Source organism: Lynx canadensis, chromosome E2, assembly GCF_007474595.2.
Source record: "Lynx canadensis isolate LIC74 chromosome E2, mLynCan4.pri.v2, whole genome shotgun sequence".
In the NCBI taxonomy this organism is placed as follows: Eukaryota; Metazoa; Chordata; class Mammalia; order Carnivora; family Felidae; genus Lynx; species Lynx canadensis.
The window spans coordinates 14431721-14459102 of record NC_044317.1 but is presented as its reverse complement, the minus strand read 5'-3'; the positions used below and the strand labels follow the sequence as shown (position 1 = coordinate 14459102).

At 39.5% G+C, this 27382-nt stretch overlaps 1 protein-coding gene across 3 annotated transcripts in view; it reads right to left on the bottom strand.

Annotated features, from left to right (window-relative positions):
- IST1 (IST1 factor associated with ESCRT-III) overlaps positions 1–18762 on the bottom strand; it is a 32157-nt gene extending 13395 nt beyond the window's left edge. Inside the window, exons 1-2 of one of the 3 annotated variants that reach the window (XM_030299791.2) lie at positions 18628–18762; positions 18050–18210 (exon numbers count right to left, since the gene is read on the bottom strand). The gene's annotated coding sequence lies outside the window, so the exon portion shown is untranslated. Of the gene's footprint in view, positions 1–1196; positions 1216–17869; positions 17973–18049; positions 18211–18627 lie in introns of those variants that run through there. The other 2 variants (XM_030299790.1, XM_030299792.1) reach the window with 2 other exon arrangements.
- Positions 18763–27382: the final 8620 nt, after the last annotated feature.

Here is a 27382-nt window from a genome sequence, read left to right as displayed (position 1 = left end):
AAAAACAGGGGCACCTGGGTGGCTCAGGTGGTTAAGTGTCCAATTCTAGACTTCGGCTCAGGTCATGATCTCATAGTTCAGTAGTTTGAGCCCCCCCATCAGGTTCTGCGCTGGCAGTGTGCAGTCTGCTTGGGATTCTGTCTCTCCTCTTTGCCCCTCCCCAGCTTGCTCTAAGTAAATAAACTTAAATAAAAATAAAAAATAAAAAAAAAACCACCTCAGGAGCATATAATTTAGAATTTCTATCAAAGACAAATAATATAAATTCATTTGCCTCCTTAGGAAAAAAAATATTGGGGAGCCTGGGTGGCTCAGTCAGTTGACCATCCAACTCTTGATTTCAGCTCAGGTCATGATCTCGCAGTTCCTAAGTTTGAGCCCTACGTTGGGCTCTGTGGTGTGAGTGTGGAGATCATGTAAGATTCTCTCTCTGCCCCTCCCCTGCTTGTGCTCTCTCTCAAAATAAATAAATAAACATTTTTTTAAAAAGGGAAAAACAAAACATTAACTCATCAGAAAACATTAACAATCAAGATCACCTTATTGTAAGTGGAAAATATGTAGAATCTGGAAAACCACAAACTAACAGATACAGAGAACAGACCAGTGGTTGCCACAGGTGGTGGTGGTGTGTGTGTGTGTGTGTGTGTGTGTGTGTGTGAAAAACTACAAAAAAAAAATAAGTATGGTGCAATACTGAGCAACAAGCTTACAACTATCTAGTAATTTATGACCATCTCCTTAAACAAACATTAAAGAGAGAGAGCATGCATACCATGTGTGAGCCTGTGACAAAGAGCTAATGCAAGAAAAGGAAGAGAAATCTCCTCACTGGGTGCCAGCTCCTGGCTTTCACATCCATCAGCCTGTCTAACCACTACTCCAGAAACGAAGTCAACAGATGTATAAGGGCAAGATTTGGGTTCAAAGCCCAAATGCGGCATTACCCACAAAACAGTAATATTACAAGTGTGATTAAAAATGTATACATGGTCTTGATATCCCTTTTAACTCAGATGCTGTTCCATCAAGGGCCAGTGCAAGGGGAGAGCTATGCAGGAGGACCTTCATTCTGCCATGGAGCTCTGGGAAGTTTCCAAGAAGAGGAAGGATGAGCACTAAGCTTGAAGTGCAAGCAGGGCTCTACAGAGAGGCAATGCAGCAAAGGTAACAGAGGCTTGATTCTCAATACTCACTTCTGTTTTTAACAGCCTTTGTGCATGCCATTAAACAACTCTGAGCGGCATTTCCCTTACCTTTAAAATGAAGACAACAGCAGATATCACTAAACAAACAAACACAAGAACAAACCATCAAATCCTATCAGGCACTCTCCTATGCACAAAGCATCAGCCATATGCCTCAGCACAAAGCAAAACAGGCAAGAAAGTTTGTGGTGGACAAAAGAGGAAAACTAGCAGCAGGTCTAATAGGATATTAAACCACAACCAGAAATCTAAAGACCAAGTGTCCAGAGAGACAAGTGCCTAAACTCCAAAGAAGGAACATTTTAAAGTGCATGAGAGATGCACAAATGAGGTTCTGGAAAGGGAATGCCTGGGAGAGAACAATGTTAGCAGGAAGGGAGGGGAGAAGAATGCTAAGAGCAAAAGGGCAAAAGGGAGAGATTTAGAGTTCTGTCAGGAACAAGAAAATTTTTTTAAAGTCAAAGCAAAAACAATGTATCTTCCCATCTCAATGAAAGTAAAAATTAATGAGGATGTGAACAGAAAAAGAGTACAGCTGATTAATACACTAATACATTAATACATATTAGGAAAGTAAAGTTTACCCCCTAAATTAGAATAGGTATCTAAAGTGAGCTAGACAATGAAAGACACAGGTTAACAGAGAAGGTAGATTAACAAAGAAGTGACTTTAGCAACATGAAATGTCGGCAGTTGTAAAGACATCTTTATTTCACATATTTGCCTAAGACAGGCAGCATCCACAAATGCTAGTTTAGGACCATGCTTGAAAGAGCATAATAGCCTGGAACAGAAAAAATCCTAAGGGACTGTGAAGGAAAGTGCTGTAATTCTCTGAAAGAGACACTTAACAAATGTTTTATGCTGCAAATTAGAAACCCAACTCTGTGAAGGAAGCTGAAAATACTGAAATGTGGCAAAGTTGTTTTTATTTCAATCCTAATCTTTTAGCTGGGAATGTTTGGGGAAAAGAAACTCCAAAAGCCTACTGTAAACATCTGTGGAAGATGGATAAAAATAAACCCAAATTACTAATCTTATCATTCAGTAGTAACATTTATTCAAATCTTAAAAAGTAAGTAAAATCACAGGGCCTGTTCAGGGACTCTAACAATCAGGGTTCCAGCTGAAAACAGATAGCATCCACATCCTGGGTAATCTGAGAAGAATTTAATAGATTATTTACAAAGGTGTGGGGAAGGCTCCAAGAAACCAACAAAGGATAGTGTATTGCCCACTAACACATCCAGGCCTGAAGGGCAAGATGAGGAACTGAAACCTGGCGAGGGTAGCTATATGAAAAGGGTCTCCAAGACAGAAATCAAGGTCATTGGTAGAGGCATGCAGACAATCTGCAGCAATCTGGCAAGAAAGGAGAAGGGAAATAAATACCTAGTCCCCATTCCTCCCGCCCTCTGGTCTCCTGGTACTTCCATCTACCTACCCCCAGTTGGAAGGCAGAAAGGAAAGGGGCCTACAGACAGTGCCCAAGAGTGAGCCTCCAAGGACAAAATATCAAAAGGAAAGAATGCTATGTGGCTCTGGAAAAGAAAACAAGCTATCTAGCACAAAGACTATACCACACAGGACTAAACAAGCAGGAACCTAGATCTACCAAAGCAACCCCAGATTTACACTGTAGTAAGATTTCAGCTAACCAGACTAGAAAACTGAAGTTAAATGAATTATCTAAAAAAAGAACACTGAGTCCTTTATGTCCTTTCCACACTAAATACAGTATGACAAACATAATTTAAGTCTCTTATCTCTAAAGTCCCTTCAACTCTAAGATTCCGCAGGATACTAGATATCCAATTACAGTGAATTTATGGAACAGGCAAAAAGCCATAGACAACGGAGATTAATCCTCAAGACATCTCTTAAAAATCTTATTTTAAGGGGCACCTGGGTGGCTCAGTTGGTTGAGCGTCTGACTTCGGCTCAGGTCATGATCACGCAGTCTGTGAGTTAGAGCCCCGCATCAGGTTCTGTGCTGACAGCTCAGAGCCTGGAGACTGCTTCAGATTCTGTCTCCCCCTCTCTATGCCCCTCCCCCACTCATGCTCTGTCTCTCTGTCAAAAATAAATAAACGTTAAAAAAAAAAAAACTTATTTAAAAAAATAACATAACATTGAAGGGGAACCTGGGTGGCACAGTTGGTTAAGCATCCCACTTTGGCTCAGGTCACAATCTCACGGGTTGTGAATTCAAGCCCCGCATCAGGCTCCGCACTAACCGTGCAGAGCCTGCTTGGGATTCTCCATCTCCCTCCATCTGCCCCTCCCTGCTCACTCTCTCTCTCTAATAAATAAATAAACTTAAAAAGTTATTAAAAAACTAACATAACATTGTTTTCCTGGAAAAAGAAACTCAGCAACTCATTTTACACAGTCTTTCATGCACCTAGTATTTATTAACCATTTTACTATATACCAGCAATGTGCAAGTTCTATATGTAAAAAGATAAAAATTATCAGTCTTCTTGCTATCACACACACACAAAATTTCAGATCCATGAAACACTAAAACATCGTGAATATAAAGAACATATGAAGTTATTAACATATAAACAAGTCACCAATAAAAAAATAACCTGACTAAAAAATGAGCAAGAGTTTGAAGAGACATTTCTCCAAAAGTAATATGCAAATGGCCAACAGGCATATGAAAAATGCTCAATTTCACTAATCATTAGAGAAATGCAATCAAACCCACTAGGAGCTAACACTTCACACCCATCAAAATGACTACTATTAAACAAAAAAAAAGGTGTTGGCAAGGATGTGGAAAAACTGGAGCCCTTGTGTACCGTTGTTGGTCAGACTGTGAAGAGGGGTACCACTATGGAAAACAGTATGGTAGTTCCTTAAAAAATTGAAAATAGAACTACCATGTGATCCAGCAATCCCACTTCTGGGTACATATCCAACAGAAGTGAAAAAAGAATCCCAAAGAGATATACACACACCCATATTCATAGCAGCATTATTCACTACAGCCACGAGGTGAATGTAACCCCTATGTACACTGACAGATGGATAAACAAAAAGTACTATTTATGTTTATTTATGTGTTTTGACACACATACAACAGGATATTATTATTAGTACAATCTGCGTCCATGTTGTAGCAGGATTTCCTTCCTTTATAAAGGGATGAATGATATTCTATTATTCTAATATTCTAAAATACAAGTCTATTAGTATTTAATAAAATGTATGCCTTAATGTGTAAGGTAAATGTACACATATACCTTAGGATCTGGCAATCCATTCCTGAACATATACCCTAAAAGGAACGTGTACAGAGGGCCATGAAAACATATGTATAAGGATTCTGTGGTAGTAAGGTGGTAGAGGAAAACAAAGTGTCCATTATAAGAGGACAAATAAAATGTGACAGAAGCATAGGACAGACTGCTCATGCAACAGTCAGATTAACGAACTAGCTATACTCAGAGCAACCTGTGTAGTCCTTTAAAAAACAAGCAAAAAGCAAACAACAGGGTTCCACGTTCAGTGCCTCTCCCGCCGAATAAAGCTATATATGACCTGAACAGAATGTATGGAGCAGCTATTTGAAGACCCTGAAAAAACTATAATAGTAGCTAGATGGAAAAGACCAGAATCTGAAGAGCCATAAAATGGCAGTGAGTTTATCACTTTTCTTCCCTCTGATATATTTCCTGGCCTAGAAGCAAGGCAGCCTGAAAACCAAAACTGAGGATCAGCACGGAAAGGAAAAAAACATTAAGAGAAGCTCTCTAATCCTGGTTTGAGGAACTGGAAAGGGGTCCTCTGGTGGACACAGAAAGTGGGTCAACTACATCAAACCAGGAATACCAACTCACCTAAGAAAAGACAGTTATCACCCATCAATGCTGAGATTACACAGATGTTGGAACTGTGAATTAAATGACAAAGACTTTATGTGGCGTCTGGGTGGCTCAGGTCATGATCTCGGGAATTTGAGCCCTGCATAAGGCTCTGTGCTGACAGCTCAGCACATGACACCTGCTTTGGATTCTGTCTCCCTCTCTTCCCCTCCCCTGCTCCAGCTCATCTCTCTCTCTCTCCCTCACAAAAAAAAAAATAAACACTGAAACAAAAATTACAAATAAAAAAGAAATGAGGGAGACTTTATAAAGCAACTGCTATAAAAAATGCTGCAACAGGGGTACGTGGGTGGCTCAGTTGGTTGAGTGTCCAACTTTGGCTCAGGTCATGATCTCAGGTCATGAGTTTGAGCCCCACATCGGGCTCTGCGCTGACAGCTTGCAGGCTGGAGCCTGCTTCATATTCTGTGTCTCTCTCTCTCTGCTCCTCCCCTGCTTGTGCTGTCTCTCTTAAAAATAAACATTAAAAAAACATTTTTTAAAAATGCTGCAAAAAGGTGAATACTCTTGAAATAAATGGATATAAAGTCTCAGAAAAGAAATAAAAGATACAAATAGGAAACAGAAACTTTAGAACTGAAAAAGACAATAACCAAGGTAAGAAACTCACTGGTGGGCTCAGTAGCAGAATAGAAATGACAGAGGACAGAGCCAGGGCACTTGGAAGATAGATCAATCAATATAGAGTAGCCAATCTGAAAAAGAGATTTAAATTTTTTTTTTAAAAGTGAACAAAGTATCAGAGACCTGTAGCACAACAGCAAAAGCCCTCAGAGTCCCAGAAAGATGGAAAAAAATAGTGTGGTACCCCAAAATTGTAAAAAACTATAGGCTGAAAACTGTGCAAATTTAGCAAAAAGCTTAAATCTACAGATTGAAAAAGCTTAGGAAATTCAAATCAGAATAAACCCAAAGAAATGTATGCCCAGACTCATAATCAAACTGCTGAAAGCTAAAGACAAATTTGTAAAATACTGAAAGCAGCCAGAGAAAAATGCATTGCCTATTCTATTCAATGACCGTGAATTTCACTTCAGAAACCATGGAAGCCAAAAAGTGGAATAGTATTTCTAAACTGCTGAAAGAACTGTTTGCCAGGAATTGTATATCCACTAAAAATATTCTTCAGAAATAAAGGTGAAATAAAGTCATTTTCAGATGAAGGAAAACTAATAAAAGAATTTGTCACCAAACCTGCTCTAAAGAAGTTTTCCAAGCAGAAGGAAGTGATATCAAAAGGAAACTTGGAAGATTAAAATAAAGGAAGAAATGGCAAATATCTGGGAAATCTAACAGATGACTCTTGAGTCTCTTAAAATTTATTTTACAGTTAAAAGCAAAACTAGTAACATTGTCTAATGCGGTTTTTGAAGTATACAGATGTAATGCATAAGTACAACATAATGAACTAAAAGCTAAAACATGATGTCTCTGTATTCCACAATAAATAAATGGCAAAATACTGACTACAAGTAGACTGTGAAAGTACATCTATTATAATCCCTAGAGTGACCTGTAAACCATTCCATACAAAAAAATACCAAAAAACTTGTGACTTTAAACTAGAATACTGGGGCGCCCGAGTGGCTCAGTCGGTTAAGCGTCCGACTTTGGCTCAGGTCACCATCTCATGGTTCGTGAGTTCGAGCCCCGCATCGGGCTCTGTGCTGACGGCTCAGAGTCTGGAGCCTGTTTCAGATTCTATGTCTCCCTCTCTCTCTGCCCCTCCCCACTCGCACTCTGTCTCCGTCTCAAAAATAAACAAACATTAAAAAAATAAAAAAATTAAAATAAATAAATAAATAAACTAGAATACTAAAGTGTTCAAATAACTCCAAAGGCAGGAAAGCAGAAACAGAAAGAAAAACAGAGGAATAGAAAACATAATAAAATGGACCTAAATTCAATGGACCTAATTACGGAGAAATGGTCTAAAACAACAATTTAAAGACACAGACTGTCCGAATCATCCAAAAAATGGTCCATCTATATACTATCAACAAGAAACTCATTTTGATATAATGAATATATTAAAAGTAAAAGGATGAGGGGCACCTGGGTGGCTCAGTCAGTTAAGCGTCTGACTTCAGCTCAGGTCATGATCTCGCAGTTCATGAGTTCAAGCCCCGCATCAGGCTGTCTGCTCTCATCACAGAGCCCACTTCAGATCCTCTGACTCCCTCTCTCTCTGCCCCCCCCCCCATGTTCGCACTTACCTGTCTCTCAAAAATAAACATTTAAAAAATAAAAAGCAAAAGTAAAAGGATGAAAAGGGGTGTATCATGCAAACATAAAAAAAAAAGTTGGAAGTTTCTATCTTTTGACACCCCTCCACCTATTTTAGTACAAACTTCCAGTTGTAAAATAAAGTCATGAGGAAGTAAATGTAGGAATTAGTTAATAATACTACACTGCATATTTGAAAGTTGCTGAGAATAGATCTTAAAATTTGTTATCATGAGATGCCCGGGTGGCTCAGTTAGTTAAGCATCTGACTCGATTTTGGCTCAGGTCATATCTCAAGGTTTCTGAGTTTGAGCCCTGACTGGGCTCTGTGCTGATGGTGCAGAACCTACTTGGGATTCATATTCTCATTCTCATTCATTCTCTCTCTCTCTCTCTCTCTCTCTCTCTCTCTCTCTCTCTCCCCCCCCCTTCTCTCTCTCAAAATAAATAAATTAAAAAATAAACTAAAGAAAAAAAAGGGGGGGAACAGGGCACCTGGGTGGCTCAGTAGGTTACGTGTCTGACTCTATTTCAGCTCAGGTCATGATCACACAGTTCTTGAGTTCAAGTCCCAACAATTGCACAGTCAGTCCAGAGCCTGCTTGGGATTCTCTCTCTCTTTGCCCCTTCCCACTTGCGCTCTTACTCTAAGTAAACAAAAAAAACTTAAAAAAAAAATGTTAAAAAAAAAAAAATAAAGGGGCACCTGGGTGGCTCAGTTGGTGAAGTGTCTAACTTCAGCTCAGATCTTGGCTCAGGTTCATGGGATTCTCTCCCTCTCTCTGCTCCTCCCCTGCTTGCTTGCCTCCCTCCTCCCCACTCCCCTCCACCAATAATAAATTAAAAAGAAAAAAGTTAAAGTTAGTTGTAGAGACTATATTAATTTTAGACCAAGTAGTTTTCAGAACAAGGAAAACGAAGAATAGAAAAGGAACATTAAATAATGATAAAAAAGTGAATTTACCAAGGAAATACAACAATCCTAATAATAAATGCACCTAAAAGTAATGCTTTAAAATACATGAAACAAAAACTGACAGGAAAGAAGAAATAAATCCCTAATTACAGATGGAGACTTCCACATGCCTTCCTCAGTAACTGATCAAACTGGTGGAGTATCAGCAAGGAAATACAAAAACTATCTCATTGATAATTACTAAACACTCCAGACAACCCAGTAATCATGTACATAGAAAACACTTGAATGTAGACCATATCCTAGGCTAAAAAAAAAAACCTTAACAGAACACAACAGAAGTCACACAGAGTATGATCTTAAACCATATGGAACTGAACTAGATAGAACTCAGTAACAACAAAACACAGCAGAAAATCTCCAAACACTTGGAAATTAACAACACACTTCTACATAATCCATGGGTCAAAGAGGAAGTTGCAAGCAGAAACATTTTTATTTAAATAAAAAAATATTTTTAATGTTTATTCATTTTTGAGAGACAGAGAGCATGAATGGGGAAAAGGTAGAGAGAGACAAAGGGAGACACAGAATCCCAAGTAGGCTCCAGGCTCTGCACTGGCATCAGAGCCCGACATAGGGCTCAAACCCACAAACCGTGAGAACCTGAGCTGAAGTTAGACGCTTAACCAACTGAACCACCCAGGCACCCTAAGCAGAAACATTTTTAAAGGTATGAACTGCAAGAAAATGAAAATATTGAAACTTGTACATGTAGCTTAAAAAGTAGTCCTGGTGCACGTGGGTGGCTCAGTCAGTTAAACATCAGACTTCAGCTCAGGTTGTGATCTCTTTGTGAATTCCAGCCCTGCATTGGGCTCTGTGCTGATGGCTGGAATCTGAGCCTGCCTGCTTCAGCTTTTGTGTCTCCCTCTCTCTGTCCCTCCCCCACTCACACTCTGTTTCTCTCAAAAATAAATAAACTTAGAAAAAAATTTAAGGGGTGCCTGGGTGGCTCAGTCGGTTGAGCATCCAACTTCAGCTCAGGTCATGATCTCACTGTTATGAGGTTGAGCCCCACTTCAGGTTCTCTTTTTGTCAGCACAGAGACTGCTTCAGATCATCTGTCTCCCTCTCTCTGCCCCTCCCTGACTCATGCTCACTTGCTCGCTCTCAAAAATAAATTTAACTTAAAATTTAAAAAGTTAAAAATTAAATAAAAATTGGCAAATTTGGGGGCACCTGGCTGGCTCAGCCAGTAGAGCATGTGACTCTTGACCTCAGGGTGGTGAGTTCGAGTCCCATGTTGTCCATAAAGATTACTTTAAAAAATTGATTACTTTAAAAAAGATTACTTTAAAAAAATACATTAATTAAAAGGGGACATTATTAGGGTGGCTGGGTGGCTCAAGTCAGTTGAGCGTCTGAATTCAGCTCAAGTCATTATCTCATGGTTTGTGGGTTCGAGCCCCACGTCAGGCTCTGTGCTGACAGCTCGGAGTCTGGAGCCTGCTTCAGATTCTGTGTCTTCCTCTCTCTCTGTCCCTCCCCTGCTTACACAATCTCACTCACTCTCTCTCTCTCTCTCTCTCTCTCTCTCTCTCTCTAAATAAACATTAAAAAAAGGGGGGGATATTATCAAATTATGCCTATAAATTCAAATGAGTCAAGAATGGACAAATCTCTTATACTTAATTTACCAAAATCAACAGAAAAAGAAAACGTAACAGGGGCGCCTGGGTGACTCAGTCAGTTGAGTCTGACTTCGGCTCAGGTCATGATCTCCCGGTTTGTGAGTCCGAGCCCCGCGTCAGGCTCTGTGCTGACAGCTCAGAGCCTGGAGCCTGTTTCAGATTCTATGTCTCCCTCTCTCTCTGACCCTCCCGTTCATGCTGTCTCTCTCTCTGTCAAAAATAAATGAACATTAAAAAACATTTTTTAAATAAAAAATAAACTGTAAGATATGCAAACATCTATAATACAAACCCTATGAAAGGATTATAACTAGTGAATACAATACTATTTCTCAGTATTCTACCTTGTTTATATACAGGCATACCTCTTTTTATTGCACTTCTCACATACTGCATTTTTTACAACTTGAGGGTTTGTAACCCTGCATTAAGCAAGTCTATCAGCACCATTATTTCAAAAGCATTTGCTTACTTCAAGTCTGTGTCACGTTTTGTTAATTCTCACAATATTTCAAACTTTTTCATTATTATTACATTTGTTATAGTGATGAGTGATCAGTGACGTTTGATGTTAATATTTCAATTGTAACTGGGGTGCCACCAATCACTCCACAACCACTCCAATGTAAGACACTGAACTTTGTAAGTGTGTGTGTTCTGACTGTTCCACCAACCAGCCATTCCCCCATTCTTCTCCCTTTGCTTAAGCAGCCCTATTCCCCAAGAAACAATACTAAAATCAGGCCAATCAATAACCCTACAACGGCCTCTAAGTGTTCAAGGAAAAGAATCATATGCCTCTCACTGTAAATCAAAAACTACAAATGATTAAACTCAATAAGGAAAACACGTCAAAAGCTGAGACAGGCCAAAAGCTAGGTTTCTTGCACCAGTTAGTCAAGTTGTAAATGCAAGGGAAAAGTTCTTAAAGGAAATGAAAAGTGTTACCCCACTGAAGACACAAATAAGAAAGTAAAACAGCCTTACTGCTGACATGGAGAACGTTTTAGTGGTCTGGATGGATAAAAGATCAAACCAGCCACAACATTCCCTAAACCAAAGCCCAATCCAGAGGAAGATCCTAACTCTCCTCAATTCTACAAATTGAGAGAGGAGAGGAAGCTGCAGACAAAAAGCCTGAACCTCGAAGAGGTTGATTCATGAGGTTTAAAGAAAGAAGCCATTTCCCTAACATACAAGTGCTGATGTAGAAGCTGCAAAAAGTTATCCAGAAGATGTAGTTAAGATAATCAATGAAGGTGACTAAAACAACAGATTTTCAACATAGATGAAATGGCCTTACACTGGAAAGAGATGCCATCTAGGACCTCTATAGCTGAAGAGAAGTCAATGCCTGGATTCAAAGCTTCAAAGGAAAGGCTGTCTCTTGTTAAGGGCTAATATAGCCAGTGACTTTAAGTTGAAACAAATGCTCATTTACCATTCTAAAAATCCTAGGGCCCTTAAGAATTACACTAAATCTGGGGGCCTGGGTGGGTCAGTCAGTTGAGTATCTGACTTCAGCTCAGGTCATGATCTCATGGTTTGCGAGTTCGAGCCCCACATAGGGCTGTGTTGACAGCTCAGAGCCTGGAGTCTGCTTTGGGTTCTGTGTCCCTCCCTCGCTCATGCTAGTTGTCTCTATTTCTCTCTCTCTCTCTCTCTCTCTCTCTCTCTCTCTCTCTAAGATTAAATAAAACATTAAAAAAAAAATTATGCCAAATCTAGGGGAGCCTGGGTGGCTCAGGCGGTTACCCGCTTGACTTTGCCTCAGGTCATGATCTTGTGGTTTGTGAGTTTAAACCCCACATGGGGCTCTGTGCTGACGGTGCAGAGCCTGCTTGGGATTCTCTCTCTCTCTCTTTCTCTCTCTCTCTCAAAATTAAATAAAACTTGGAAAAAAAAAAGAATTATGCTAAATCTACTCTGCCTGTGCTCTATAAATGGAACAACAAAGGCTGGATGATAGCACATCTGTTTATAACATGGCTTATTAAATATTTTAAGCTCACCATTGAGACCTACTACTCAGAACAAAAAGATTCCTTTCAAACATGACTGTTCATTGACAACACACCTGGTCACCCAAGAACTCTGATAGAGATGTATGAGATTAATGTTTCCAATGCCTGCTAATACAACATCCATTCTGCAGCCCCTGAATCAAGGAGTAATTTCAACCTTCAAGTCTTATTACTATTTTCTTTAGTATTAAAAAAAAAATTTTTTTTTAACGTTTATTTTTGAGAGAGACACAGAGTGCTAGCCGAAGAGGGGCAGAGAGAGGGAGACACAGAATCTGAAGTGGGCTCCAGGCTCTGAGCTGTCAGCACAGAGCCCAATGAGGGGCGTGAACTCACAAACAGTGAGGTCACAACCTGAGCCAAAGTCGGTCGCTCAAATGACTGGGCCACCCAGGTGCCCCTCAAATCTTATTATTTAAGAAATACATCTTATGTGGCTAGAGCTGCCATAGAGAGTGACTCCCCTCATGGACTTGGGCAAAGTTAATCAAAAACCTTCTAGGAAGTATTCACCATCCTAGATGCCACTAAGAACATTTGATTTGTGATTCATGTCAAGAGGGTAAAATATCCATATTAACAGTAATTTGGAAAACACTGACTCCAAACTTTGACGGGTTTGAGACTTTAGTGGAGGAAGTAACTGCAAGTGTATAAAGAGCAAAACTAGTAAAATTAAAAAGGGGAGGCTGAAGATGTGGCTGTATTGCTGCAATTTCATGATAAAAACTTTGATGAGAAGTTGTTTCTTTTTTTTTTTAAGTTAATTTATCTATTTACTTAAGCAATTTCTACACTCAATGTGGGGCTCAAACTCAAGATCAAAAGACCAAGAGTCACATGCTCTTCTGAGTCAGCCAGGTACCCCGAGACGTGTTCCTCATAAATAAACCACGTTCTTTAGTGGTTTCTTGAGATGAATTCTACTGCTGGTGAAGACGCTGTGATTGTTGACACGACAACAAAGAATTTAGGATATGACATAAACTTAGTTGATAAAGCAGCAACAGGGTTTGAAAGGACTGACCCAAATTTTGAAAAAAATGGTCTATGGTGGGTAAAATATTATCAAACAGTATCATATGCTGAGAAATTGTTCATGAAAGGAAGTCAACTGATGCAAAAACAAAAAAACAAAAACACCCAACTCCATTATTGTCTTAAAATTTTAAGAAATTGCCACAGTTTCAGCTTCACCTGCATCAGTCAGCAGCCATCAACATGTAGGGAGGACCCTCCAGAAGTTAGAGCTTGCTGAAAGTTAGCATTTTTTTAACTTTTTTTTTTTTTTTTGCGAGAGAGGGCATGCACTTGCACATGTGGGGGAGGAACAGAGGGAGGAAAGAGAGAATCCTATGCAGGCTCCACAACCAGTGCAGAGCTGCATGCAAGGCTCAATCTCACAACCATGAGATCATGACCTGAGCTGATATCAAGAATTGATGCTTAACCAACTGAGCTACCCAGGTGCCCCAGCAATAAAATATTGTTAATTAAAATATATTTTTTTAGACATAATGCTACTGTACACTTAAAAGACTACAATATAAACATTAACTATTATATGCACTATGAAAACAAAAAAAACTGATTTGTCTCACTTCACTGTGGTGGTCTAGAATGGAACCCACAATATCTCCAGGGAAGGCATGTACTGATCTACTAATATTTTTATTAGTGTAACACCACTATGTCACACATTGGTTCTTCCCAAATCCTTACTTTATCCCAATTCTTAACTCTGGAACAACAAATCCATCTAGTCCCTCTTTTATCATTCAGTTCCAGAAGTCTTTTAAAGGATAATCTCTTACAAATCAAAACCACAATGAGATACCACCTCACACCTGTCAGAATGGCTAACATAAACAACTCAGGCAACAACAGATGTTGGCAAGGATGTAGAGGAAGATCTCTTTGGCCCTGTGGGTGGGAATGCAAACTGGTGCAGCCACTCTGGAAAACAGTGTGGAGGTTCCTCAAAAAATTAAAAATAGAACTACCCTACGACCCAGCAATTGCACTACTAGGTATTTATCCAAGCATAGGTGTGCTGTTTTGAAGGGGCACATGCACCCCAACGTTTATAGCAGCGCTATCAACAATAGCCAAAGTATGGAAAGCACCCAAATGTCCATCAATAGATGAATGGATAAAGAAGATGTGGTATATATATATACAATGGAGTATTACTCGGCACTCAAAAAAGAACGAAATCTTGCCATTTGCAACTAGATGGAACTGGATGGAACTAGAGGGTATTATGCCAGGCGAAATTAGAGAAAGACAAATATCATATGAGGACTTTAAGACACAGAACAGACGAACATAAGGGAAGGGAAGCAAAAATAATGTAACAGGGAGGGGGACAAAACATAAGAGACTCTTAAACATGGAGAACAAACAGAGGGTTACTGGAGGGGATGTGGGAGGGGGGATGGGCTAAATGGGTAAGGGGCATTAAGGAATCTCCTCCTGAAATCATTGCTGCACTATATGCTAACTTGGATGTAACTTAAAAAATAAATAAAAATAAGCAGAAATATGTAACAAGAACTTAAAAAAATGAAAATGAGTCAAAGTAAATAAAGGATAATCTCTTCATTCTGAAAAAGGGAAGGTGTAAAACCATGGATTGAGTCATTCCTCATGTTGTTTGGAGGATAAAGATGAGACTGCTGCAGTTCACACCTGCTGCCCCAAATCATGAAGCTGCCCAGAGGTAGTAATCCTGAAAGCTCTATTGAAGTAGCTAAAAAGAGCAAAAAAGATCCTGAATTTCTAAAGGACCAGCTTTAGAGTATGTAGCTCCAAAAGTGCAGTGGGTAAGGGAGGAAGTAGAGTGAATAGTGGGCTAATATGATATTATGCAATATAAAAAAAAGTTTTTATATTTGAAATGTATTATTTTACTTATCTTGAATATTTCTTCCTTATAAAATAAATGATATGAACAGATTTAGGTATGACCGCTGTATTTCAGCTATGAAGATGTCACATTAAAGTACAAACAAGCTAGAAGGCATTTCCAAGTTAATATAGTCCGATCCTTAAAACCTTTCATTTACAGAATGCCAACTTTACTATATTTTCACACAGTAAACTGTTACCTAATCTCACTGACCAAAACAAAAACTTCACTGACCAAATTAATCAAGATTAAAAAATTAATAAAATAAAGGGCCACAAGACCTGTAGCATCATGTGTAACTCACAAGAAACGTATAGGCTACAGAATTCAGAGACCATCAAGATTTTCTGGAAGAAGCTATAAATACTGAAATATGTAGGCATTATTAAAGTGTTTTTTATCTTGTTTCTCAATGAAATTAGTATTTAAAAAAAAAAAATCACAAAAAATTCAGTGGGTATACATTTTACCAAGTTTTTCCTCATACTGTTACAAACCTGTAATCATGCACTCTGACACTACTGAATCTTTTTTTTTTTTTTAATTTTTTTTTTTTAATGTTTATTTATTTTTGAGAGAGACAGAGACAGCATGCGAGTGGGTTAGGGGCAGAGAGAGAGGGAGACGCACAAGTAGAAGCAGGCTCCAGGCTCTGAGCTGTCAGCACAGAGCCGGACGTGGGGCTTGAACTCATGAGCTGTGAGATCATGACCTGAGCCGAAGTCTGACGCTCAACCGACTGAGCCACCCAGGCGCCCCTCTACTGAATCTTTTTATCAAGTGACACAGAATCTGTTACAGTGTTTGTAACTTTATTTTAATGGCTGCCTAATATTCCAATGAGTAATAATTTCTAAATTATTTCCCTTTCTGACATTTGTCATATAATGCTGAAATTAGTATTCATGTGCATACTACTTTTCCTGTATTTGAAATCATTTCATTAGACTATAATTTCTAGCTTTATTTTTTAAATCAGCATCGACTGCATACAGCTGGGACTTGATTCTAACTTTAAAGGAATGAGAACTTGGGGTGCCTGGGTGGCGCAGTTGGTTAACCATCCGACTCTTGATCTCGGCCCAGGTCATGATCTCACAGTTGGTGAGTTTGAGCCCCGCATCAGGCTCTGTGCTGATGGTGCAGAGCCTGCTTGGGATTCTGTCTCTCCCTCTCTCTGTCCCTCCCCTGCTTGTACTCTCTCTCTCTCAAAATAAATAAATAAACTTAATTAAAAAAATTAAAAAAAAAAAATGGAATGAGAACTTAAGCAGACTACAGTTGGAGATTCTGGAGGGTCCTGATCACTTAGAAGCCCAGAGGCACAGGAAGAGAATAAAAACAAATAATTTGGACAAAACAATAACCCTAGTTTAAAAATGAGAGCATTTAAGAAACTAGGTGACTTTAGGACCGCCTGGGTGGCTCAGTCTGTTAAGTGTCCAACTCTTGATCTCAGCTCAGGTCATGATCTCAAGAGTTCCAGAGACAGAGTCCCCAGTCGGGCTCTGCACTGACAGCACAGAGTTTGCTTGGGATTCTCTCTCTGCCCCTCCCTTGCTCTCACTCTCTCTCTCTCAAAACAAATGAAGTTAAAAACAAACAAACAAACTAGGTGACTTCGAAATGCAATACTAACACTAAATTTTCAAAACACTCCTTTATCTTCTAACAAAAGGATATTACCAAGTCTTCCTATCCCAGAAGATGTAATTCTGAGGAAGCTGTAAAAAAAATTCCCAGGGCACCTGGGTGTCTCAGTTAAGCCTCCACCTCCAGATTTCCGCTCAGGTCATGATCTCAAGGTTCCTGAGATGGAGCCCGTCTTGGGCTGTGCACAGACAGCACGGAGCCTACTTGGGATTCTCTCCCTCTCTCTCTTCCCCTACCCCACCGGCGCGCTCTCAAAATAAATAAACATTTTAAAGAAAGAAAATTTCCCATGGACTACTGGAGTGTAGGTAGTCAATAAACTTCTACGTGCTTACGCGCACACACACATATCTCAACCACTATTTTGTTAACATACACAAGGAGGGACACAAACAAAACAAAATTGGCTCTGAATTGATCGCTGAAGTTGGAAGAGGAGGGAATTCATTATACTGTCTACGTTTGTCTGCCTGAAATTTTAATGAAAACTTAAAAATATATATGCATAATAGAGAAAACTACAAGTCCCCAAAAAGTTACTTATGACCGGCTTTTGTTTTTTATTTTACTGCAACAGAAAATGAAAGTGGTTGTCTTTCCTACTGTCTAATTGTAAACGGACCCTCCATGGATCCCTATCCTTGCAGAAGTTTACGCTGCTGGAGTTTTCAAATCCTCAACTCTGGCACCCCGGAGGAGGAGCGCTGAGAACACAGAGGAGAGAGACAAGGACAGGGCCTCAGGCTTCTCACAAGGTCTCTCATAACACACGTAGGGGTCTGCGAAAAGGGGCGAAGACCGCTGCTTGCTCAAAACAGAAAAAGGCCATTTTCTCTGGCCAAAGGGGGCCCAATTCCAGGGCCCCTCCCCCCCAGGCACCACTTCAGGGGGCCGCCCCGCCAGGTGGAGGCGATCAGACTGTCACGCACACCGGAGACACCGACCTTCCCGAAGTCTCTCTGAACCAGTGGAAACGGCACAAGGGTGTCACCGAAACCGCAGAACGAGCCCTGTCACCATCGGGAGGCAGAGCCGAGGCCGTGGCGTTTCCGCCTCGAGGCAGGAATGACAACGGGAAAGTTTCGCCGCTTCAAGTAACCAAGACCAGCGGTCTCCCGAGCTGCTCGAGGCCCTGCCACGCCCCCAACCCCGGCCTCCATTAGGCCTCCCGCACCGCGTTCTCTCGGGCCTGACCTCGGGCCTGACCCCCAAACCCAGGATCCTTCCCTTTCTCAACTGCCACCTGGGGGTCGTCTGAACCCCAGATTTGGGACTTCCAAATACGGAGCGCAGTGGGAGGAGGAAAACAAAGACCCTTGACGCTGAGACTGCCACACTCACCTGGCTGAATCCAGGTGCAAAAACGGCTGAGACAGACTTAGCACTCAAAGACCAGCATCCAAAATGGCGGGTCCCTCAGCCTCAGCACAAGCAAGCGCGGGCGGAGGAATCTGCGAGGCCAAGCTAGCCACGTCCCCCTTTCCAGGGATTGGCTGCGTTCCCGCCCCGCCCGGAACTCACGTTCGGAGGGACTGGGAAGCTCCCTCATTGAGCTCCCTCCGGAGCCGGTGCAATGGGGACTACTTCCCGCGGCGGAGGCATGGGTGATGACGTTAAGACTTCACGCCATCTGCATCAGCGTTCTCCGGTAGAGGCGCGTCCTGGGTATCGCATAGCTTGACCTGGGCGCAGGGAGGCAGGAGGGAGTGGTTTGTTCACCTGCTTTGTGCTCAATTCCTTTTTCCGCATTGTTCCTTTCCCTCGAAAAATCCGCTCCAGCACTACCTTTTAAATACCCAGTGTTACTCCTAGAGATTTGCTCCGGTGCCTCGCTCAACTCCAGTGGCCCTGGGGGCTTTCCCTGGTGTCCGTTTCTTTCCTCCGGCGGCAATGACTGAGCAGGTTTCCACCCTTTAAAAGCTTTTTATCCGACCCTTCACCCTATTCCCTTAGTTGCCCACCATCACTCCATCGATCCCCTCCAATAGTCTTGCCCCCTTTTAAAACCAAGTCCCATTACTATTTTAACCAGACTCTCTAGCCTGTATTATATAATTCACTAGTATGTTTCCTCAACACCACGTTCTCCAGAAACTTACCATATCTTTGTTCAGAGGAAACTTGGATATAGTTGTCTTTGTTTTCCACTTGAAAATAGTCTGCTTACTATTGGAAGGGGCTTCTTAGGCTCTTGGCTTCTTAGGCTCTTGGCTTCTAGAAGGAGGTAACCCTGCCCCCTGCCGTAAAGGCTTCACCTACCGGGATCAACACTGTGGTTTGCTAAATTATAATGCGGTCATATGACAAGGATGGACTATGCGTAACTGTATGAGGTTTTTATGAATTTAGATATACTGTTTTTATAACCACTTGCAGTATTTCTAAATAAAACCGGTTCCAGAACCTCAAAATACAGTGTTTGGTTCTTTTAAAATGTGTGGGGTTTTTTCCCCTGTAAATGCATGCAAATATAATTCAGCCCGTTGTGCAATAAGGTAATGGCATCTAAAAAAAAATAGAAGGCAGATTGCTTGAATTTAAAAAGCCTTGGAGACACTGCAATCAAATGGAATGTGTGTGGATCTTGTTTAATGATTCAAACAAGCCAACTATAAAAGACATTTTGAGACAATCAGGGAAATTACTTTATGGACGAAGTATTACAAGATACTAACTAACCAAAGAGTTGTTCTTTTATAAGCATGAAAATGGCATTGAGATTTTGTAAGAAAATGTCTTTTTTAAATTTTTTAAGAAACGAATACTTTGCAAAGGGGTAAAATGGCACAAAAATCTTGATAATTGTTTAATTGGATGAGAGTTACTGTACAATTATCTCTACCCTTAAGCATGTCTTCAAATGTTCATAGTCAATAAGTCAAAAGGTGAAAGCAGCCCAACTACATGGTGCGAAGACTGGATAAATAAAATGTGGTACATACATGCAATGGAATATTATGCAGCCTAAGAAGGAAGGAAATTTTGATACATCATCTACAACATGGATGAACCTTGAAGACATTCTAGTATGGGAAATAAGCCAGTCACAAAAGGACATACACTGTGCAGTTCCATCTATATGAGGTACCTAAAGAGGTCAAATTCAGAGAGGGAGAAAGTAGAAATTCAGAGAGGGAGAAAGCAGAATAATGACTACCAGGGGCTAGAGGGAGGGGAAAGTGGGAATTATTGTTAAATAAGCACAGAGTTTCAGTTTGGCAAAACAAAAGTTCTGGAGGTGGATGGGGGTGATGGCTATGATTATGTGAATGTACTTAATGCTACTGAACTGTAAATTAAAAATGGTTAAAATGCTAACTTTTAGGGGTGCCTGGGTGGCTCAGTCGGTTAATGAGTTTGAGCTCTGCATTAGGCTCTGTGCTGACAGCTCAGAGCCTGGAGCCTACTTCAGATTCTCTGTCTCCCTCTCTCTCTCTACCCTCCCCCTTGCGTGCTCTTCCTCTCTCTTTCTCTCAAAAATAAATAAACTTTTTTTTTAATTTTAATGCTAACTTTTAGATTATGTATATTTCACCACAATAAAAAAACAGTTCATAACAAATTAAAAAAAATTTTTTTAATGTTTACTTACATTCAAGAGAGAGAGAGAGACACACAGTGCGAGCAGGGGAGGGGCAGAGATACGGAGACAGAATCCAAAGCAGGCTCCAAGCTCTGAGCTGTCAGCTGTCAGCTGTCAGCCCCAACGTGGGGCTCAAACCCATGAGCCATGAGATCATGACCTGAGCAGAAGTGGACGCTTAAGGAACCGAGCCACCCAGGCACCCCCTAACAAAGTTTTTTAAATTAAGACTATGTCATGAAGGGGATTAAATAAACAGCATATATACTAATCATTTAAATGGAAAATGTGGAATCTTCTACCAGAAAACTGGCTCTAGATTAAAAGGGACTAATGAGACATAATAACCAAATAAAATACATAAAATTCAATTGGATCCTGGTTAAAAAAAGGAAAGATACTGGGGGAACAACTTAAGAAATTCAAATGTGTGTTTAATATTAGACATTATGAAATTATTGTTAATTTTCATAAGCATAATCATTGTTTCATAAGTGTAATCACAGTGTAGGAGAGTCCCCTTATTCTTAGGAGATGTATGTTGAACTATGTAAAAGTGAAGAATCATGTTGTCTGCAACTTACTTTCAAAGTGTTCAGAAAACAAAAAGTGTGTGTGTTTATACTAGGCTATTATATATCTCCATGGGAAGTAGTAGTTTCCCCTCCAGAAACTACCAGATTAAACCAAGTTCCCAGCAATAAATATATTATGATTCTGTTCTGCATTTAGTTTAAAAGCAGGATAAAGGGGACTGAATTTAATACCTTCTTTTTTTTTGAAAGTAAAAATATGTTTGTTTTTACTAATTTGAAAGTATATGTGTGGGGTTTAATGAAAGACTCCTCATGCCATTATTAATTTTTTGGAATACATTATTTAAAATTTTGTTATTATTTTAAATTTAACACAAATAATAATATGCAAACTGTCAGTAAACCTGCTTTTTATACTTAATATATCCTGTATATCATTTTTTTAAGATTTTTTTAAATTTTTTTTATTTTTGAGACAGAGAGAGACAGAGCATGAACGGGGGAGGGGCAGAGAGAGAGGGAGACACAAAATCGGAAGCAGGCTCCACTCTCTGAGCCATCAGCCCCGAGCCCGACGCGGGGCTTGAACTCACAGACTGCAAGATCGTGACCTGAACTGAAGTCGGACGCTCAACCGACTGAGCCACCCAGACGCCCCTTTTAAGATTTTTTTTTAAATGAGAGACAGAGTGCAAGTGGGGGAGGAACAGAGAGAAAGGGAGACACAGAATCCAAAGCAGGCTCCAGGCTCTGAGCTGTCAGCATAGAGCCCAACACGGGGCTCGAACCCACCACCCATGAGTTCATGACCTGAGCCAAAGTCAGACACTTAAAAGTTTTTATTTTTAAGTAATCTCTACAGGGACGCCTGGGTGGCTCAGTCAGTTAAGTGTCTGACTCTTGACTTTGGCTCAGGTCATGATCTCATGGTCCTAGGACTGAGTCCTGCATTGGGTTCCACACTGAGCATGAAGCCTGCTTGGGATTCTCTCTCTTCCTCCCTCTCGCTGCCCCTCCCACCCTCTCAAAATAAGTAAATAAACATTAAAAAAAAAGTAATCTCTACACCCAACATGGAACTAGAACTTAAGAGTCCCATACTCTATCAACTGAGCCAGCCACACACTCCATTCTGCATATCTTTTCCTGTCAATACATATAGATCCATCTTTAACAATGGAAGCAGGTACACCATTATTTAGCCAATCATCTCTTATTGATACTTGGGCTGATTCCAGTAATGTTCTGCAATGTACTATAATGAATATTGTTCTAAATATATATATATATATATATATATATATATATATATATGAATACTTTCAGACTATTTTTCCTCAGACTATTTATTCAAGACAGATTCCCATAAGTGGTAATGCTAGGTCAAAGGGTATGCATATTTAAATTTTTGATGCCCACGTTATGGGCTGAACTGTATCCCCCCCCCCCAAATTCGTATGTTGAGATACTAACCCCCAGTATCTCAGAATGTGACCTTACTTGGAGACTGGGTCTTTACAGAGGTAGTCAAATTAAAATGAGGTCCTTAGAGACAGCCCTACTCCAATATGACTTGTGTCCCATAAAAAGGTGAAATTTGGAGTTAGACACACATGCAGGGAGAACACCAAGTGAAGATGAAGGCAAAAGCAAAGCATCTACAAACTGAGAAACACCAAAGATTGCCAACAAACCACCAGAAGCTTTCAGGAGAGGCCTGGAACCAATTCTTCCTAATAGCCCTCAGAAGGAACTAACCCTATTAATACCCTGATGTAGAACTTCTAGCCTCCAGAATCATGAGACAATAAATTCCTGTTGTTTAAGCCACCCAGTTTGTGGGACTTTGTTAAAGCAGCCCTAGCAAACTAGTACAACCTGTTACCAGACAGTTCTCCCATAAGGTTCTATAATTTTATCCTCCTAGTAATAGTATATGTGCATGCCCATTTCCTCATACTCCCCAACTGTGGGCATTGTCAATCTTTCTAATCTTTTTGAAACTAATAAATTATTTTAATTTGCATATCTTTGAACATTAGTAAGATTGACTAGCTTGTAAATAGTGTGCTCATTATAGGTTTTGCCCATTTTCCTAATGGTGCAAATAAACTTTTAAAATAAATTTTTTTACGGTAATGCATAAACAGCAATACACACACACACGCACACGCACGCACACACACACACACAGCTGAAAAAGATTTACAGTAAACACTGTCTCCGTCCTTTGCCCCTTAGTCTTTTAGTCCCTCACTCTAGAAATAGAAGAACTGTTGTTACCAGATTCTGGTGCCTTAGAGCAAGTTACTTAATCTCTCTGTGCCTCAGTTTCCTCATCTGTAAAATGGGAATGCCACCACCTACCTTAATAAAATTGTTATGAGGATTAAATGTGCTAATAACAAAAAGCTCTTAGAACGGTGTATTAAACAGATAATGTTTAATGCTTTCAAAATCCTTCCAGTGATATTATGGGCACATAAAACTATATAAATATATATGCCTTTCTTCTACACATGTACTACTAGCATACTATTTATGGTAACCTATAACTTGTACTGCAACATACATTAAGATATACATCTTAGGGGCACACCTGGGTGGCTCAGTCAGTTAAGCGTTTGACTTCGGCTCAGGTCATGATCTTGAGGTTTGTGAGTTAGAGCCCTGCATCGGGCTCTGTGCTGACAGCTCAGAGCCTGGAGCCTGCTTCCAATTCTGTGTCTCCCTCTCTCTGTGTGCCCCTCTCCACCTACACTCTGTCTCTCTCTCTCTCTCTCAAAAATAAATAAAAATAAAGACAAATTTTAAGATATATATCTTGGAGATTGTTCCATATCAGCAGTTTTCAATAATTCTCATTCTTTTAAAGGGCTGAATAATATTCCAATATATACGTATACTATAATTTTTTAACACTGTTCTATTGATGTGAATTTAGATTATTTCCAATATTTTGCCTCTGTAAACAATGCTGCAATGACTAGATATTGGCCTGCATGGATTGTATTTATTAGGTAAATTCCCAGAAGCAGAACTGGATCAAGGGTAAGGTATATTTTTAATGTTAATAGATATTGCCAAATCACCCTTGAAAGAGGTAGTTCAATTTACATTGCCACCAATGTATGAGAGTTTCTATTTCCCCATGCCCTCAGTAGCATAGTGTGTTTGGATGACTTTCGGAATAGTTGATATTATTGCAACTTTGTTCAAACCATGAAAGTAAAGATCTGTGGAAAGTGTCATTGAGCCCATGTCTTGCTAAAACCTTCTCCAAATGGTGGTCAATAATAAGCACGTAAGAAGGTGGTCAACATCTTTAGCCATCAGGGAAAGGTAAATCAAAATCACAATGAGATATTACTTCATACCCCTACAATAGCTATAGTGAAAAAGAAAAATAATAACAAGTATAGTCTAGGATGTGGATAAATTGGAACCCACCTACATTGCTGGTAGGAATATAAAATGATGCAGGCACTTTGGGAAACAATTTGGCAGCTCCTCAAAAAAGTTAAACATAGAGTTACCATATGACCCAGCAATTTCACTCCTAGGTATATACCTAAGAGAATTGAAAACGTATGTTCATGCAAAAATTATACACAAATGTTCACAGCAACATTTTTTAGAATAGCCTGAAAGTGGAAACAACACAAATATCCATCAACTGGTAAATGGAAATAAAATGTATTATATCCATACACTGTCATATTATTTGGCCATAAAAATAAATAAAGTATTGGGGCATCTGGCTGGCTCAGTTTGTACAGCATGTGACCCTTGATCATGGTTATGAGTTAGACCCCAAATGTCATGAGTTAGAACCCATATTAGGGGTAGAATTTACTCAAAAAATTTTAAAAAAATAAAAAAAGGAATGAAGTACTGACACATACTATAACATGAATGAACCTTGAAAACATTCTGCCAAGGGAAAGGAAGACACAAAAGGCCCCATATTGTATGATTCCATTTATGTGAAACATCCAGAATAAGCAAATCCACAGAGACAGAAAGTAGATGAGTGGTTGCCAAGGGATATGGGGGAGGGGCGGAGGAAGAGTGGGAATGACTACTAATGAGTATGGAGTTTCTTTTTGGGGCAATGAAAATGTTTTGGAATTAGATAATGGTGATGTTGCACAACCTTGTGAATATACTAAAAACCAGTGAAATACACACTCTAAACGTGTGCAGTTCAGGGACTCCTGCCTGGCTCAGCTGGTAGAGCAGACTTTTTGATCTCGGGGTTGTAAGTTTGAGCCCCATGTTGGGTGAGGGATTACTTAAAAATAAAATCTTTACTCCCTCTCAAAAAGTGTGAATTTCATGATATGTGAATTATATCTTAATAAAATTTTCCATCTTAATAAATTTTTAAATGAATTTTTAAAATTATCTTACCAACACAGTTGTAATGTAAAGCCCTAACAAGGTCATTGTAGAAGCCCGTAAATATAAAACAGATTAGGAAGCTATTTCAAGGAAAAGTTTATAGGGTTGAAATGGCAAAAGAATAGCACAGCTCTGTGAGTTGATTGGGAAAGTAGAAATAAAAAATGAAGCTGAAAATGATTAATGAAAAAGACTTCTAGATATACAAATTTAGGTGAGAACAGAGGAAAAAGAAACTAATTCCTTATTTAGTAATTTTTCCCTTATTTGATTATAACCCTGAGTCACACCACATCGGAGACACAGGGGGGTTATAAGAATAGCATTATGATCCTATTTTATTTGCAGCTCAAGGAATCAGAACAAGCTGCCCAGCTTCACATACTAACTTAATGATGAGGCCAAGAAATTTCACTGGAGGCTTTCTCCTAATGTTTTATCTCCTTGCTTTTTTCAAGTTGAAAACATCATCTATGTTGTGGCGCCTGGGTGGCTCAGTGGGTTAAGCTTCCGACTCTTGATTTCAGCTCAGGTCATGAGCTCACATTCATGGGATTGAGCCCTGCATTGAGGAGCTATCAGCACAGAGCCTGCTTGGGATTCTCTCTCTCTATGCCCCTCCCTGCTCTCTCTCTCACTTTCACTCAAAATAAATATTTTTAAAATTTATTTATTTATTTTGAGAGAAAGCGAGAGAGAGAGAGAGAGAGCACAAGTCAGGGAGGAGCGGAGAGAAAGAGGGACAGAGAAGGAGAATCACAAGCAGACTTTGCATTGTCAGTGTGGAGCCCCATGTAGGGGGCTCAAACTCACAACTGCAAGGTCATGACCTGAAGCAAAGTCAGGTGCTTAACCAACTGAGCCACCCAGGTACCCCAAGAAGCATTTTATTAAAAAACATTTTTTAATAAACATTTTTTAAAAGAAAATATCATCTATGTCAACTTTAGAGTGACATAATAAAGCTATATTTGCATCTCAGTCTCAGCTCATCAAGAATTACTGTTAAGTATAAAAGCCAGTGTATATTCCAGCTTGCATTCTTTTTTTCCTCAAGTTTTTATTTAAATTCTAATTAGTGCACATGTTAGTTTCAGGTGTAGAATTTAGTGCTTCAACACTTACATACAACATCTGGTGCTCATCACAAGTGCCCTCCTTAATACCCATCACCTATTTAACCTATCCCTTCACCCACCTCTCCTCCAGTAACCATCAGTTTCTTCTCTACATAGTTAAGAGTCTGTTTTATGCTTTGTCTCTCTCCTCCCCATGTTTATTTGTTTTGTTTCTTAAAATCTACGTGAGAATGAAATCATATGGTATTTGTCTTTCTGTGACTTATTTCACTTAGCCTAATACTCTCTAGCTCCATCAATGTCATTGCAAATGGCAAGATTTCATTATTTTTTGATGGCTGAGTAATATTCCATTGTATATATATATATATATATACATATATATATACATATATATATATATACATATATATATACATATATATATATACATATATATATATACTATATCTTCTTTATCCATTCATTAGTCAATGGTCATTTGGGCTCTTTCCATAATTTGGCCATTGTTGATAATGCTCCTAAAAACACTGGGATGCATGTATTTCTTTGAATTAATATTTTTGTAACCCTTGGGTAAATACCTAGTAGTGCAATTTATTCCAGTTTGCACTTTTTTTTTTTTTTTTTGAAGAGAGAGAGAAGGAGGGGAGGGGCAGAGAGAGAATCTCAAGCAGGTTCTGTGCTGTCAGCTCAGAGTCCAATGCAGGGCTTGAACTCATGAACGGTGTGAGATCATGACCTGAGCTGAAATCAGGAGTCAGATGCTTGACCAACTGAGCCACCCAGGCATTCCTTCAGCTTGCATTCTGATATGAAACTGTCTAAAAACCTTCTGGTTAGATGAGAATATTCCATTTTCTGGCTACTTAGGAATTAAAATGTCTCCTTAAATGAAATTAAAGAATAATTTCTACTTAAATATCCCAGCCACAATAAATGAATGAATGAAACTATTTACTACACACTTGTGAAGTACGAAGTTCTTTCAATACAGCCATTCTCTCACATTAAACACAAGATGCAGACAATGATATCATCTCACTGGAGATTTATGGGAAGAACATTTTGCAAGAGTCCTTTATGCAAATACCAGGCCTTGTTGCTTTAAAAACATTAGCTCTGCTGCCTTCCTGGGGCCAGGAAGCACAAGAACTACTTACACAATACTTTCATATCTTCATTTTACTTAATCCTATGATTACAACAACCCTATGAGAATAGAGGTTAGGAATTATTACCTTATTATCCA